This window comes from Mya arenaria, chromosome 6, assembly GCF_026914265.1.
Source record: "Mya arenaria isolate MELC-2E11 chromosome 6, ASM2691426v1".
Taxonomy (NCBI): Eukaryota; Metazoa; Mollusca; class Bivalvia; order Myida; family Myidae; genus Mya; species Mya arenaria.
In genome coordinates, this window is record NC_069127.1 from 26107056 (window position 1) to 26123927 (window position 16872).

Below are 16872 nucleotides of genomic sequence, written 5' to 3' on the forward strand. Positions count from 1 at the left end.
AATTATTCTTAAATATTTGATACGGTATAAAAGCGGTTATAGCAGGCGAGAAAATGCACAATATAAGATTATAAGTATCTCCCATGGCCGAGAGTGTAAGATAGGTTCATTCCGACCCGAGCGTAGAGTGTTTTGCGGAAACGAGGTTTACCGAGTTTCCGCAAAACACCCTGCGCGAGGGTCGGGATGAACCTATCTTACACGAGCGGCTATGGTAGATGCTTTTTCTCCCACCTCAGTTAAACAAAATTAAGTAACAATGTATTTTTTGCTGGAACTCTTTTGTGCTTAGTGAAAATAATTGCGTATGAATATGCGATAGCACGTGGTTGTCATGGATATGCGCGCAATGATCCAGTTAATGTAAATAGTCAAATCGGTCTTTTTAAATATTTCTAAGGAGAATGAAGCATTTTTTCATGAATGGTGCTTGAAAACTGTTTTATGGTGACATTTGAAGCGAGAAATAATTAATTAGCGTTCTAAATATTACCATAAGACAAGATTTCCTTGATGCTACTGACGACAGTCTTCAACAAGGGAGGTAATTACAATGTTGTGACTATTAAAAAAGGAGTTCCATACGGGCATTTTATCTTCGCCCGTGGGCAAGATAAGAATATCTAACATGGTTAAATTATTGGATCTACTTATCTGAGGTGGGAGAAAAGAAGGTACAACACTCGCCCCAGGCGGTAGGTCCTGACGCGAGGCCAAGACTGTCTGTACATCATCTTTCCGCGTATCTATACCCCATTTAAACACAGCGACACACGAACATTCCCTAGATTGAATATCAAATTGATATTGCCACTAACCGTTTTTTTCTTGAATCCATCGTGTATGCGGTCGAACAACTTCTTCCTTGTGTCGATCACTTTGTGGTTAATAAAGGTGATATGGTGCCCCTCTTTCCCATTTCTAACCTACGCCCCTTAGAAGGGGTTTACATACTTAATTATTATACGGCTCCAGACATAAATTAAGTAGAATTGTATTTTAAACATTGGCATAACACATGTAAATGGGGGGTAGACGATGTATAACAAATATAAGATATTTTGAACGTTTGCGATTCAAAGATTCATTTAAATATGTATCAAAATGAATCTAGGAACAATTTAATTTATTCAAAAATGGTTCTTATATAGTTTTCCCATCAATTTATAGAAATTATTTCAATTACAAATCGAACTTCAGTTTTCCAGACATACTCATTCGTTTCACGATGTCCCTCCCAGAGGAGTCCGACTGCAAATATTAGTTGTTCAGATATTAAGAATGTGTTCATTGGTTGCACAACACCTAGTTTAGTTTAAACTCTTTTTACTAATTTGTGGGATTATATTGTTCCTGAAACAATTCTTAGTCAGTAAAACCTTTAAAATTGGTTATTTTGTTTTGTATTCGAATAACAAGGGACCACATAAATCCGCTGGCGACTTTTGGACACCAAATAACTGGGGGTTGACGTTTTCACTTAAACCCAGGTTATGGTTACACCATAGAAGTCGAGACAACCGTTGAAGTATAAAAAAACACGAAAAGAATGAGGTCACAGGAGCGGAATTTAATACAGGATAATGAGGCCTAAATTGAAATTGATTCGACTTTTTTTATTGAAATCCCTGTAACGGGAAAAGATTTATCACAAGTTTAGAAAAGTCCTCGGTACACACAGAACATAATGCTTGACAAACCTATTGACTATTTGACATACGATTTTGTTTTATTTTGACTGACGAAGAGGTGTATCACTGTTATATTATTGAAAGGCATTTACTGCATGTTTTAAAGACTAATTAACACATAACAAACACTTTGCAAACACTTCAGTAAATGTAAAGTTGTGTTTATGTAAGGTTTATTCGTGTTTCTTAACATGACTTTTACCTCAATTATACACCAATGATACATCTAAATCAATACGTTGAATAAATAACTGAGTCGGAAATAAAAACGTATGTTTTATAATCATGAAGGTTTAATCGAAATCCTTATTTAATTTACATGGAAAAGAGCTTTCATATGAAATACGTTTAAGCGACATACAATATACATGGATTTTTATTACTTCTTCAGGAAGGATCGCTTAAGATCATATCGTTCTTTACATGAAGCTTACAAAGGCCATTTTTCCTGCAACAAAATAGAGGGAAGAATAGAACAATAACACTAACATAATTTTACGGAATATTTACATTTGTTTGAATTGTATTCATAATCTTTTTAAGTTCTTAACCAGACGACTTACACTGAGCAGAGATTATCGGTTGAATATTCAAAACAATTTGTACTTTTGGGACACATAAATTTGCATAGGTCCTTAAGTACGAATGTCCTGAAAATCTTGTGACAAGCATATCATCAACTTTTATGTATTTACTTCAATCTTTGATTTCGCATAACTTGACGTAAGAACGTGAAGGATTCTGTATTTAAGACACAACCGTTTCATTCATTGGCAGGTATATTGTCCTTAAGTCTATAATAAATTCATATAGTGTACTAGATGCCATTTTTTCTAAATCGAACAACTTATAAAATATTCAGTGGTTCACATATATTTTACTGTTTGAAATTATGAAATAAAACGAAAAGGACTTTATGGACTTATGCATGGCATAAAGAACGATATATTAATCAGCTTTTAACACTACCGAGCCCGGTAAACAAACACTTTATTTTGATGATCTATTATCCACGTTGTGGTGACAAAAAAAATATTTTTCTTTTCTGTTTTCTGTTTTCGTTTTTACATGAAAGGATGAGGTATTTCAGAGTATGATTTTACAAATCGGTCTAACCATAAACAATTAAATACATGTCACCACAAAAACATAACGTCAAATGAACAAACGCATCAAGAAAATAAAGTATATCCAGTGAAAAAGAGCATACATTGAACTAGGGGCGACATGTTTATGTCTAGATAGTCAAGTATGGGTAATAATTACCTCGTACTTGAATACTTAATTAGAAAACAATCGAACGCGGGCCGTTTGAAAAACAAAAACAAACAAAAAAAACAAACAAAAACAACATAAATATGTAGATAAACATTTGAAAAAACAACTAGAAAAAATTAATACAAAATGTCAACATATTCTTTGGTAATGAAGAAGTTTTAGAATTCAGATAGTAGTGAGGCAACTTGGAATTCAACAACAAAGAGGTCAGTTCACATTGTTATATATGTATGCACACTGGACGAAACGTCCTGATCTCAGAACACTCTCTTGCCAATGAACTGTTCGCGAGTCTTACTCATCCTTTAAAAATATCAAAGTTACCGTACTCTAGCTTTTACATTTTTAAGACACGCATGCTATCCAATTTCTAAATTACAACAACCAAGACCAATGAAAAAAAACTCATTTGGCAAATTTCCCACAAACAAATGGGATTAACCCACCCCCTTGGCCTCAGAAATATGTTTCAGTCACACTTGGGGCTGTGACGGAGTCAAGCAATAACGCAGCCTCTATGGGGTGCGGGGAGACCTTTATAAACTCAACAACGGCAATAATACACGCCAAGTGGCGACATGTCAAGCCCGCTAAATAAGCTTCAGACAAAGTCAGAATATTTTCCATGTTATTGCAACACAGACATACATGGAGTTCAACAGTAAGACGAAAACTATTTATATTTAGTATGATATATTATTTGGTAACGTTCAACTTGGAAAATTAAAAAAAAAATCGAACATCTCAAATTATTGTGTACTTAATTAATTAATGTTTCAATAGTACTGTTTCAAATGTTGACCTCTCAGTGTTACCTTCAGGCCTGGCTGATGTGTGTGCTACGTCGCCTTATAATTGTGAAACCGTTTTGAAAATCCTACTATGTATGATCAATACAGCCAGGACAATGTTTTCTCAGGATCGATTGATGTACTTACGTTTTGTTGAAAATCCTTGTATACATGGTAAAGTTTCAACCCGGACTAAGTTCAGTCAAAATAAGTTATATCAACAGTATTCATTTTGATATTTAACTTGTATTGTGTCCTTGACATTTGACGTACAAATCATTGCTGTGCGTTCATACCGCTTGTAGGCTCGTACTTAGGCGGGATTCCGATCGTTCAATCCTCATAAACAGACAGAAAAAAGGTACATACATTATCACTACGAAATCGTGGCTTAATAAAATCAAGCTTTATTAACAGAACAGAATAGACCATTCCGAAACAACAGTTTTTCTTAAAATCCGCTTTTCTACGATCATCATAATTATCAAATCACTATTGAACCCATGGACAAATCCCGCCAAATATGAGATACTGCGATGACCGTGATAGTATGCAACTGACTGGTATATTTTGCCTATTAAACGAAAACAGTAATCTAATATCTACAGCGTGCTTAAAAGATAAAAGAGACATTTAGAAACGTTTAAAATTATAAACATATATATATGTTATAGCACCATTACTGATGATAACATTTTACTGAAAATAATTCATCTATGCCATATTCTAACATGACACATACTACTCTTACTGACAATATATTTTTCGATCCCTAAACTTTACTGTTAGGCAGAGATAAAATATAAATGTCATGCGTAGGCAATTAAAAAGGCAATTTACTTCTATGTCCTTTTATGTTAAAATGTGTTTACACCTCAGAGGAATAATGAACCCACAAAAACAAAAACAACCAAAAGTAAATAAAAAGCAAAAAAAACAAAAACAAATGCGATAACATTAAATGTAAAAACCTGTATGCAAAACTATATTCTTTTTTTAACACCGTGACTTTTCGGTAAAATTTTCTGATCCTAAACAAAACTTTACTTTTAGGCAGAGGTAAAATATTCATGTCATGCGTAGGCAATTAAAAAGGCAATTTACTTCTATGTCCTTTAATAATAACAAATGCGATAACAGTAAATATAAAAACCCGTATGCAGAACTGTATTCTTTTCAAACACAGAAAATTTTGTCATCTGGTAAAATAATTTCATGTCTCCCAAAGGTTGTTGCGATGTTACCCAAAGGTCGGATTGTGTTAAACGTTTCGGACACTATATTAAATCATTTTCTTGCTCGACATATGCTACGGGTAACCAATGTCGCATGTGTCAGGTTCAAACATGCAATTTGCATTTTTGTAATGTTATACGAAGTTACAAGAAAATGACCTCACACTACAGTTTGTGGTCCAAGTAGGCTTATAACAGGTCAAAACAAGTCCTGAATTGTGCACAAAGTGACCCCGGTTTCTGCTTGATGCCCTTATAAATACATATTAGGGACATAATATGCACGAAGTGAACAGATAAGGATGTTGCATAATTTGTCGCCCTAGTAAACGTATAAGCTAGAATTGCTAGTCCTTAGCTGAATTTATAGCTATCTCCGCCTACTGGTTATTGTCCTAATAGGCACATGAGAGGGAAATTCCAGTCCGAGCTGAACATTTACTGCTTCCGCCCACTGGTTGTCGCCCTAATAGGCACATCAGAGGAAATTTCCAGTCCTAGACGAAAACCTTTATGTTTATAATAATATATCATTTGATTACGAACAACTTTGAAAAGCAAACAAATCGAACCTCTTAATTTATTATGTACTTAGTTAATGAATGTATCAACAGTACTATTTAACTGTTGACCTCTGAGTGTTACCTTAGGACCTGGCTGATGTGTGCACCACGTCCCCTCATAATGATGAACCTTCATGGCAAAGCCGTTTTGAAAATCCTATTATGAAATATCAAAATACAGCCAGGACAATGGTCGGTCAGGATGGATGGATGTACTCACGTTTTGTTGAAACTCATAGAATGCATTGTTCATCCCGGACTAGCTTCAGTCTAAATAAGTTCTATCAACAGTGTTAGTTTTGATATTTAACCTGCAAGTGTGTCCTAGACATTTGACGAACACATCTGTGTTTATGCGCTAAGGGCTTTATGGTGATCCTTTATACTTGGTTAAGATACAGTTCGGGTGGAAGCACTTACAAACTTTTACCCACTCAGTGATCTTTTTCAATATCATTATTTAACATAACACAAACGCTGAGGTACCAGTCATTCAATATGTATGCGTTTCAAGCCTTTGGATATACGGTTACAATCCTGTTATCAGTCATTAATATTTTCCGTAAATGCATTAATTAGTGAGTTGTTAAATATTATTCTCTCAATATTCATCTTTGTTATACATGTGTATGGATTGAATTTGAATGAGAGTGTCACTTTTAGGAAAAAGAACTATTGCTGTGCGTTCATACGGTATGTAGGTTCGTATGTAGGCGCGCGCCCGATTTTTCAAACTGCATAAACCGACAGAAAAAAGGTACATACATTATCACTAAGAAATTGTTGCGTAATAAAACCTATCTGTATTAATTAGACCATTCAAAAGCAACAGTTCTTCAAATCCGCTATTCTACGATCATCGTTATTATCAAATCACTATTGAACTCTCAGACGAACCCGCCAAATATGAGATTCGGCGATGACCGTGATATTATGCAACTGACTAGTATGTTTTGCCTCTACAGCGCGCTTAAAAGACGAGAGAGACATTTAGAAACGTTTAAAATTATAAGCATAAGTATGTGTTGTGGCACCATTACTGATAATAACATTTTACTGAAAATAGTTCATGTATGCCATATTCTAGCATGACACATGCTACTCTTACTGACCATAACTTTTCTAAACCCTAAATAATACTTGTCCTTGAGGCCTAGGTAAAATGTTTATGTCATTTCTATGCAGCAAAAAAATAAATATGCATCTATGTCCTTTTATATAAAAATTGTGTTTACACTCATCAGAACATTGGATCTACAAAAATGATAAATTGGATAACATGAAATTCAAAATCAAACATTTGGAAAAACAAATTATTATTAAATCTAATACCGTTTGGATTACAATCGATTAAATCGTCTGGTAACATACTTTTTTGTCTTCAAAATGTTGCAACGATGTAACCCAAAGGTCGGATTGCCAAACCATTTCGGACACTTTTTTTAAAGCATTTTCTAGAAAGATTATTGTTGTTCTTCACATATTACTGACCAAAAATGTCGCGTATATCATGCTCAAAGTGCTTGTTGGGGTGGGAGTAGAAGGGAAGGGCGATTTTGTACATGTAAAATATGCCTTTCTTGTTAGAATGTTCATTATTCAGTTATAGAATTCACATTGTATACTAATACATAATAGCCTTACTCGGTAACTCGATTTTATCTAAAGTGACAACAGAGTGACCTCATCCAACTGTTTGTGGTACAAGTACCCAGAATAGGGACACACTAGTCCTGAACTTCAAGTGACATCCGCATTATGGTATTAAAAATCATGATATAGACATGCTTGTTCTGAATTAAACATATAGTGTCTATCGGCATGCCATGGCGGGCTAGTAGGCATAAGGGGGCTACACTATACGCAATTGTACATTACGTGTCATCGCCTTAGTAAGCACACAATATGAACATACCAGGCATGAACTGAAACTATATTGACCTCATCCTACATTTGGTCGCTCTGATATACATACTTAAGCGATAAATAAGTCATGTAAGGAGCATCAGGTGACATTTGCCGACTGGTTGTCGTCAAAATAAGCACATATAAGGGTCAAATCGGACCTAAGCCTCACACAGTGGCCTCTTCCTTCTTGTTGTCACTCCAGAAGATACCCTTTTAACCAGGCATGATATGCCTTTAATCACATTTATATTTAAGATTGTTTCTTGAAACAAAATATATTAACGTTATTTCGGTTTTAATGTTGTTTAAAGAATGATTTAAATTGTTGTTCATTTATGCTGTATGTATGTATGTATTTGCGCCTCCGATCGTTCAAACTGCATTAATGAACAGAAATCGCATATCACTAAGATGTCGTGACGTCACAAAATCTATGTTTATAAACTTATTATACCATAAAGAAACACATTGTCTCATGAAATCCGCTCATCATTATCAAATAACTTTTTAATCCTTGGACAAAAAGTAGCAATATTGTCAGGGTTATTGTGTTACAGCTGTAATCTCGCGGTATTAATTTACATTAAATGCAGAAGCCCGGTAACCTCAAACTCTAAATGTTGTTATAAGGTTATACTATGTTCGTATTGTCCTGATTTTTCTATCCTGTGATAGATCCCCTCGGAGATGGGATTCTGCGATGAACGTGATATTATGCAACCGACTAGTATGTTTTGCTTATTTCAGCGATAAAATTTAGTAATCAATACTGCGCTTCAATGACGAGTGAGATATTTGAATTCGCTTCTAGTTATACACTTAATTATGTAAATATAATAGCATTATAACGGATGGTAGAGGTTTAATGAACATAACTTCATTGGAATATTATAGCATGGTACATTCTACTGTTACTGACAATGCATTTTCTGATCCTAAACAATACTTTACTTTTAGGCAGAGGTAAAATATTCATGTCATGGGTAGGCAATTAAAAAGGCAATTTACTTCTATGTCCTTTAATAATAACAAATGCGATAACAGTAAATATAAAAACCCGTATGCAGAACTGTATTCTTTTCAAACACAGTAAATTTCGGGCAAAAGAAAATTTTGTAATCTGGTAAAATAATTACATGTCTCCCAAAGGTCGCAGCGATGTTACCCAAAGGTCGGATTGTGTTAAACATTTCGGACACTATATAAAGTCATTTTCTTGAAAGGTCACTGTTGCTCTTCATATGTTATGAGGAATAAATGTCGCAAGTGTCAGGTTCAACGCGGGGAAAGGGCAACTACTTCAATTTCAAACATGCAATTTATTCATTTTTTTGTTAGAATGTTTATTATATAGTGATAAAAATACCCGTGTATAACAATACATGACAGCCTAAAGCGTACAGTCGATATTATTTATAATGTTATGTGACAAGAATGCGACCTCATCCTACAGTTTGTGGTCCAAGTTGGCACCTAACAGGTCAAATCAAGTCCTAAGTTGTGCATTAAGTCACTCCGGTTTCTGGTTGATGCCATAATATATACCTAATAGGGAAAATAATGTCCCGAACAGTACATTTAATGTACTTTGCCATGACAACGCGGCAAAGTAGTCAAAATATGGGGACAAACTGGTACTCAGCTGCACACAAAGTGTCATTGCCCAATAGGCACATACTAGGAACATACGAGATATGACCTTAGGCTATTTATGTGATGTTCAAAGTTGGGGAGCGGTAAATATTTATTTTTTATGTATGCAAAATATTCCTCTTTCGTTAGAATGTTCATTAAACAATAATGCCTACTTGTGCGACAACCAGTAGGCGAAGGCCACTATTTCCTGTTCAGGACTTCAGTGTCGCGTTTAAGTGCATTCTAGGACGGTAACAAGAAAGCAAAGATCGCTTTATGTTCATTTCAGGATTTATATGTCTTTCTTATATTTTTACAGGGACTTGATTTACATTATGAATGCATGCATGTGCTTTAATTTTTATTTACATAAATTTTAAATAAAACAAGTATAATCACAAGTTATTTGTTATTAATTAAACACTGTTTTGACATAATTATATACTGAACTATCACTCAACTAACATTCATAACGGTGTTAAGGTGTTGCACATTTTCACGACTTTATGTTTTATGTCACCAATAAATCGCGCATGCTGTTTTGTCTATAAATTGTTTGTTCGACATACCGTTAATCCTTATCCCGACTTAGGATTAACGGTGTTTAATGTGTATATTGACATCGGCTTACGGATTATTGCCCTAGTAGAAACAAACCCGAGACATGCTAGTACAAATCTGAACTGAACTGAACATAAATGGATATACGCCATGACTGGCAGCAAAGAATTCTCATAAAACGGACATAGTAAACATCCATTAAACATTAAGTGTTGTAGGCGATCTATATCATTCGAGTTTTAAGAACTATGTTTGGGAAAAATACAAGAATATGAGGATAATGGGGATATATAGTACATGTGGAAAATAAAAATATTGGAAATATATTGTCATAAAGTTATTAAAAACTATCGAGTATACTGGCGAGGAGGAAACAAGTCAATGATTATGAAAAAGTGTAGAAATCTAACTGCTATGCGATTTTGGTCAAAAGAAACGCGTCAGTTAGAAACTAGCAATATATGTCTGAAGATCTCAGCAAGTTGATACCAAATTCTGCAAAAACAGTGATATCTTGCCACCGACTTGTAAAGTATGCCTATATGAGCAAACAAGTAATCTTAATAATTATTACAATACGCCTCAAAAAAGTGATACGTTTGGAATCGTTCCAAATTATCCAAATAAATATGTATTTCTTGTAGCACCATAACTTATGACAAAATTCTAATTACCATTACTTATTTGATATATATTCTAGCATGGCAAATACTACTTTTACTAACCTATTAGGCTGAGGTTAATATTCATTTAATTTTTAGGTGATTATCATCTCCATCCTTTAATACCATTAGTGTATCCACATTTCATCAGAACATTGCATCTACAAAAATATATTATATTATAATTTATTATATTGGATTACACAAAATGTAATGAACCATATGCCAAATTATGTTTTATCAAACACCATACCTTTTGGGCAACATGCTATTTAACCATCTAATAACAAGTACAAGTTTCCCAAAGGTTGCACCCATGTAACCCAAAGGTCGGATTTGTTTAAATATTCCGTAGACGATTTACAATCTTTTTCTAGAAAGGTCACGGTTGCTCTACTGCTCTACACACGACAATTTCCTCGTCGCACTATTATGCACATAATTGAGTCAAACGGTAACATGTATTGACAATCTGTCAACTGGTTGTCATCAAAGTAAGCACATAATAAGAACCTACCGTACATGAACTTAATTTTATTGACCTCCGGCTGTTGTCCAAGTTAACACATATAACACATATAAGGATATAACAGTCATGAATTCAAGTTATGACCTCCACGTACTGGTTTTTGTCCTATTAAACAAATGATATCCATTTGCTATTGGTTTTGGCCCTGGTAGTCTCATGATACCGATATACTAAGTATGAGCCAAAAACAGAGTGATATCAGCCTACTGACATCCTACTATTTATCTGCCTTGTCGGCACATAATAGGGATCTACTGAGCCATATCGGAACACATGGTGACCTCCACCAACTGGTTGTAATCCTACCAGCTGCATTGTAGGGACAAACTAGACATACTGTAATCATATAGTGAACTGCGCCTACTGCTTGTCGCCATAGTAGGCGAAAGAAAACGACATACTAGTCCTGTCTAAAATAAGTGACCTCCGCCTACTGGTTGTTGCACTAACTGGCACAAAATAGGAAAATACTTCGATTAAAGAAACCAAAAGCTGAGACTTTCGTCAACCGGTTTTCATCTTCGTAGACGCAAAATAGCGACCGAATAGACATGATAGTGATCGCCCTACTGTTTTTTCAATAGAAAGCAAATAATAGGGACGGACTATTTCGAGACTATAAGGCAAATTATAGAAACATCATAGACGTGAAATGTTCATTATGACCTGCTTGTGGTTCTTGCACTAATAAGCACCCAAAAGGGCTAAGCGGAACAAGAATGACCTCCTGCTACTGGTTATCGCTCTTGCCATAGAAGGGATATTTTAGGGACATTATTAGTTTGAACTAAACACACAGTGACATTTGCCAACTTGTTATTTCCCTAGGACGAACAAAACGGGGACATATCGGAGCTGAACTTAACATAAAGCGATCTCTGTCTATTGGCTGCACACTTGAAGGCACGAAAGAGCGACATACACGCCCTGAACAAAAAAGCCAAGTTTTAAGGACAAAATACTACCAGAATGATAAGTTACTGGAGTAAACTCGTTTCATCCCATGACTCGAAAATAAGTTTTTTGATATATAAAGGCATTTTACATAGTAATAATTCAGTCTGGGCCAGTTACATCAAGTCAATACTTGATTCAACGGGTTATTCATACGTTTGGCATAACCAAACAACAGTACCTGTAAAACATGTCAGTAAACTTGTGAAATCTAACCTTGTAGACCAATTTCAGCAAACCTGTTTTGAACAATTTAATCTTTCGTCTAAGGGTAAAATGTATTCTCTGTTTAAGTCTGATATTAAATTTGAGGAGTACCTTAATATTTTACCCAAATCTCTACGTTTTACATTCTTGCATTTCCGCACTAGTAATCATAAATTCCCTATCGAAGTCGGTAGATGGAGACAAAATGCATAGAAAGTGTACGTTTTGTAATCTAAACGATATCGGTGACGAACTGCACTATTTACTTACATGTCCATTTTTTTAATCCTACCAGAAAAAAATACATAAGTAGTCGTTTTTACTCAAGACCTAATGTCTTACACTTTAGTGAAGTTTTAAATTGTAAGAACCCGGATACCTTAAGAAAAACAGCAATTTTTGTTAAAATCTTAGTTAATCACTTTAAACGAATCTGATCATGTATTTTATAGTTTTTCATTTGATATCTCATAACTATATCGATTATATTGTATCCTAATTCAAATAAATGAATTTGTTTTGTCATAAAAAAATAATACTATTTAAACTAACCACATTCCCCTTACTAATTATATTTGTTTTGTATAATGATAAACTCTAAACCTATTGTGAAGCCGCCATTAACCCACATATTTATACCTGTGTTAACATATATATATTGCGTTTTCACATGCTTTTTCTTAAATGTAAACTGTGATATAATAAAAGAATATTGAGTTGAGTTGAGTTGACAAAATACTTATCTCAAACTATTTAAGGGCCTTCTACAGTGCAACACATTCGTGTTTGCGTCAAAATATTTAGGACTACCCCAAAAACAACGTATTGTGACTTTTTTAGGGATTGCTTTAATTTTAAGAAAGATATTTGCAATTTTCACTATTTATTTCGATATATTTTTTCGAATGTCTTCATTATCTAAAAATAAATCATAAAGAAACCACAATTTTAATTTGAAAATCGACTCATTTATTGTAAATGTGCGAAAGGGACCAACGTTTTCATATTTATTGCATGATTGACATTGAAGACGAAATCAAAACGTCAAATAATCTTGTTGCAATGTATGAAATGTTAATAATGAGTAGACCGATTTCACGTGTGTTTTCAGGTTGCGCGCGAGGTCCCGGACCTGCTATGGCTTATCAGCATAACGGTCTGACCGCAAGCGTGAATGCCGTGACTAGGTGTCGCTCCATGTCGGTGCATACAAACTCAACAAGGAAGGCAAGGTCAAAGACAGAAAAAACGTATTCTTCCATTTCCGTGTGGTTTGTTAAATGTGCTTTTAATTATGTTTTCGAGGTAAAGAGTACAAATGTTTGTATTGGCCGTATTAAATTTGAAACCGTTAGAGATTCATGCATACACTTTTGTTTACAATGACGATACATGCATAAAGCAAGTCTCGTCACTCTGTGGAAATACTTTCTAAGCTATGTCCCTTGGTTTTAATTGAAGAACAGACGCACGCTGGCGAACGCTTGCTCTGGTTTTGTTCTATTAATTTAAAATAAATAAGATAACCACATAAGTTCCCACGCATTACAGCCTGACGTGTACCTTGAGATATCCCGCAGTATTGACAATGTGACGTTCCATCCAATCTACCGCACGGAGAAGGACAAGAAGACACAACAACCCAGGTTTCTTATTAACCTATTGTTTCTGTAGAATACCCAAACCAAACGCTCTTCCGAAAATCAAATGAAGGTTGACGCATACTTATTTTAATATTATACAGAAGGAGATTCATGTAATTAGAGTCACAATTTCGCTTTCACTCATATTATATTGTTGTTGAAATGCTCCTGATATATGCAATCCCGCCCTTACATTTTGTTCGGGGTACGTGTCTCACACGTGCACAAATTACTTACTGACGATGACGACTATTGACGTCAAACGTAATGCATGTAGCATATTGTGCCGAGTATACATACACTGATGACAAGGGACTCGCTCATGGTTTGTAAAATACAAGTTTTTAATAACGAAATAAAGTGTGGCAAATCAGGAGTGTTATAACAAAAATACCTAAATGACGAACCTTCAGTATTAAAATACAGTCGAAACTCGTTATGTCGACTTTTTCGGGACCTACACAAAAAAGTCGTGATAACGAACATTCGACACATCCTAATTACAAAAAATATCACTAATCCCAACACATTTGAGTTCGATTTGTGTTCGATGTCCGACTTCTGCTATTGAACGGTCTTGTTAGATATTACCGTCTTGAAAACAGAAAACGTATTATTAAAAAAATGATTTATTTGTGTCAAATTTATTTAATTTAATTGGTTTAAAAATTTGCTTTCTACATGCAGTGTAGAGAAATATTTTCGTCACGTAACTTTCATTGTTGTCGAATTTTCCCATGATATCACCGGCGTCCTCGTGCGTTTCAATAAATGTCTCATGAGCAATAACTGTCCCTTAAATCAAAAAACATAAACAAACAACTTTAATTATTCACACTTATTAAATAACCAATTATGACAGTTTGCTATTTTGACACGCACGGTAATTTAGCGACATGCCGCAAGTCATGAATATTTTCGCACCTACAGCTCGATCTATAGTTCGACATAACGAATAAGGGAAATGTGTGAAATTCGACCATAGGGACTAAAATAGGAGTTCGACATAGCGAAAAAGTCGACACAACCGGAAAGTCGAGATATCCGACGTCGACATAGCGAGTCTGGACTATATGGTGCTAAATTCTTGATATATGAAACGCTCTTTGAAAACGTTCGGTTTTGCATGACATTTACCTGAAAGTGTATGTTCACGTCAGATGGCGTCCTTTCGAACTTGGGGAGCAGCATGTGTAATGGAGGTTGGGATCGCCACCTTGAAGTGTGGCTCCACAGGTAAGACACACAATTTAGTACATGCGTGTAGCCTTTAAGTCATGAAATAAACATAAAGAAGTTTGTTTCACTGTAAGATCGCAGTATATTTCACCTCGTGAACATCAAAAGTAAATATTCCACCTAAACACACCAGACCACATTAGAAAGGATACCCACTTTAGCCTTGCAAAAGACTTGCCTCAAACAAAAAGACGTTTTCAAAAGTTGACTGAATCAATATATTTAGGCCCAAACACTCTTGTTTTGTGAAAGATAATTGAGTCGGGTTTATGGCGATTTTGGTTATTCAGTAATTAATTCATAGAATGTTTATATAATATCATACTACTTATATCGGAAAGATCGTTCACACGTGCAAATTAGTTTGGATTAAATCGGTAACAGATTTTTTTTCCTGCAAAGATCCAATCTAAGATGAAAAACTCTTGTATCTAATTAAATGTTCTGTTCTGTTGAAACAATGAAACAATGCTCTCCCATGAAAATCGATTTTGATGTTCTTTTCTTTACAATTTAGGATAAACTATTTTGTAAGAAGTTATCATTTTTCGAATTGATTTTATTTTAATTGGAAAGAAAAACTTTGGAAGAGTTTAGTTTTTTTTCTATTAAACTACTAGTACTAGAGGAAAGGAAATGTGTCTATTAGGTTTTTATAACTAGTCATTTGAACATTCTTTGGTCATGACTAAATATTTTTAGGATTTATTATATACCCAATGACATGACTCATTTTTAATTGGAATGTAATTTTTGCATATGTATGTAATTTTTATAATGCATACCCATTTTTTACCGTCCAAATTGTGCTTTATTCTTTTCTGTTTGTTTTTCCTATGTTGTCATTAGGTTTCAACCCGTGTTTTATTCATTTACAATATAGTTTCGGTTTCATATTGTTTTCAACGAATTGATAAGGAAGTTAATACAATTGTAAGCAGTTAACCAATTTCAAGATATCTTCATATACATTTGATTTCGTCCGGGCTGCAACATATGATAAACAGTCACGTTAACATCACTTATGAATGAACTTCCTGGCCATTGTTTGACTTTAGTTGGCTAGCCAGAATGTCACTTAAGGAGAACAAAATGTATTAAACAATGAGTCATTTTCTGATGTACATTCATGTGACAAGCTGATTTTCAGTTCAAATACAAAGAACAATTACCAAAGTACCACATGACCCCATATGCTTAAAAAGTTAATTATACAATAATGGCATAGCTTGTTTTTCATCAACACGCCTTTTTGTATGCTCGTGAATTTTGAGATAAGATACATGAATGCATAAAATAACTTTATATCACATTCTCACATACATTAATGTTGAAATAAGTGTTTATGACATAACATGGCATGTTTGGTAAATAATATATAAACCACAACTATTAACATTTTGTTTCATGCATGTACTGTTTTATTTAACATATACTATATCTGGTTAAAGTTATAAAAAACATAATATTGTGTTCTGTTATGTTTGATCAATTTAGTGCAGCCGGTAATAATACATGGCTGGGCCAATGTGTAGCAACGCTAAAAGATCTAGGTTTTTGAAAACAATTTGAAATCTTCAAATGAAATAATTTAAACCAACTAATGTAAACCCACTTAGTTTCCTATTTGTACCAGCTCGATCAGGTTGTTAAATATGCATGTAACCGGATATGCCTTGATTTCACGTTAATGCGTACGAAATGGGCAGCCTAGAGCATTGGAAATCGATCAGAAACAAGGCATCGTAAATTTTCTCCTTATCACACAGCAACATATCATGTTAAACGACATCAGGAACGCAAACCTTGCAAAGTGATAAAGAAATATTTAGAAAACTAGGTAGTAGGTAACAAACACAACTGGATTCCGAATGGCTGATCATTAAAGGGACAGCAAAGAGGTATTAACAAATACGCGTTTATACACAGTTAACGGTTATACGACGGTCAAATCTATTCCAAATGTTTTTGTGAAC

General features: G+C 34.4%; 1 long non-coding RNA gene across 6 annotated transcripts in view; it reads left to right on the forward strand.

Annotated features, from left to right (window-relative positions):
• LOC128238350 (uncharacterized) overlaps nucleotides 1–16872 on the forward strand; it is a 271015-nt gene that overhangs the window by 179453 nt on the left and 74690 nt on the right. For 4 of the 6 annotated variants that reach the window (XR_008261678.1, XR_008261681.1, XR_008261682.1 and 1 more), the window contains exons 3-5: nucleotides 13126–13246; nucleotides 13566–13660; nucleotides 14818–14893. This is a non-coding gene — a long non-coding RNA (uncharacterized LOC128238350). Of the gene's footprint in view, nucleotides 1–13125; nucleotides 13265–13565; nucleotides 13661–14817; nucleotides 14894–16872 lie in introns of all 6 variants that reach the window. The other 2 variants (XR_008261679.1, XR_008261680.1) reach the window with 2 other exon arrangements.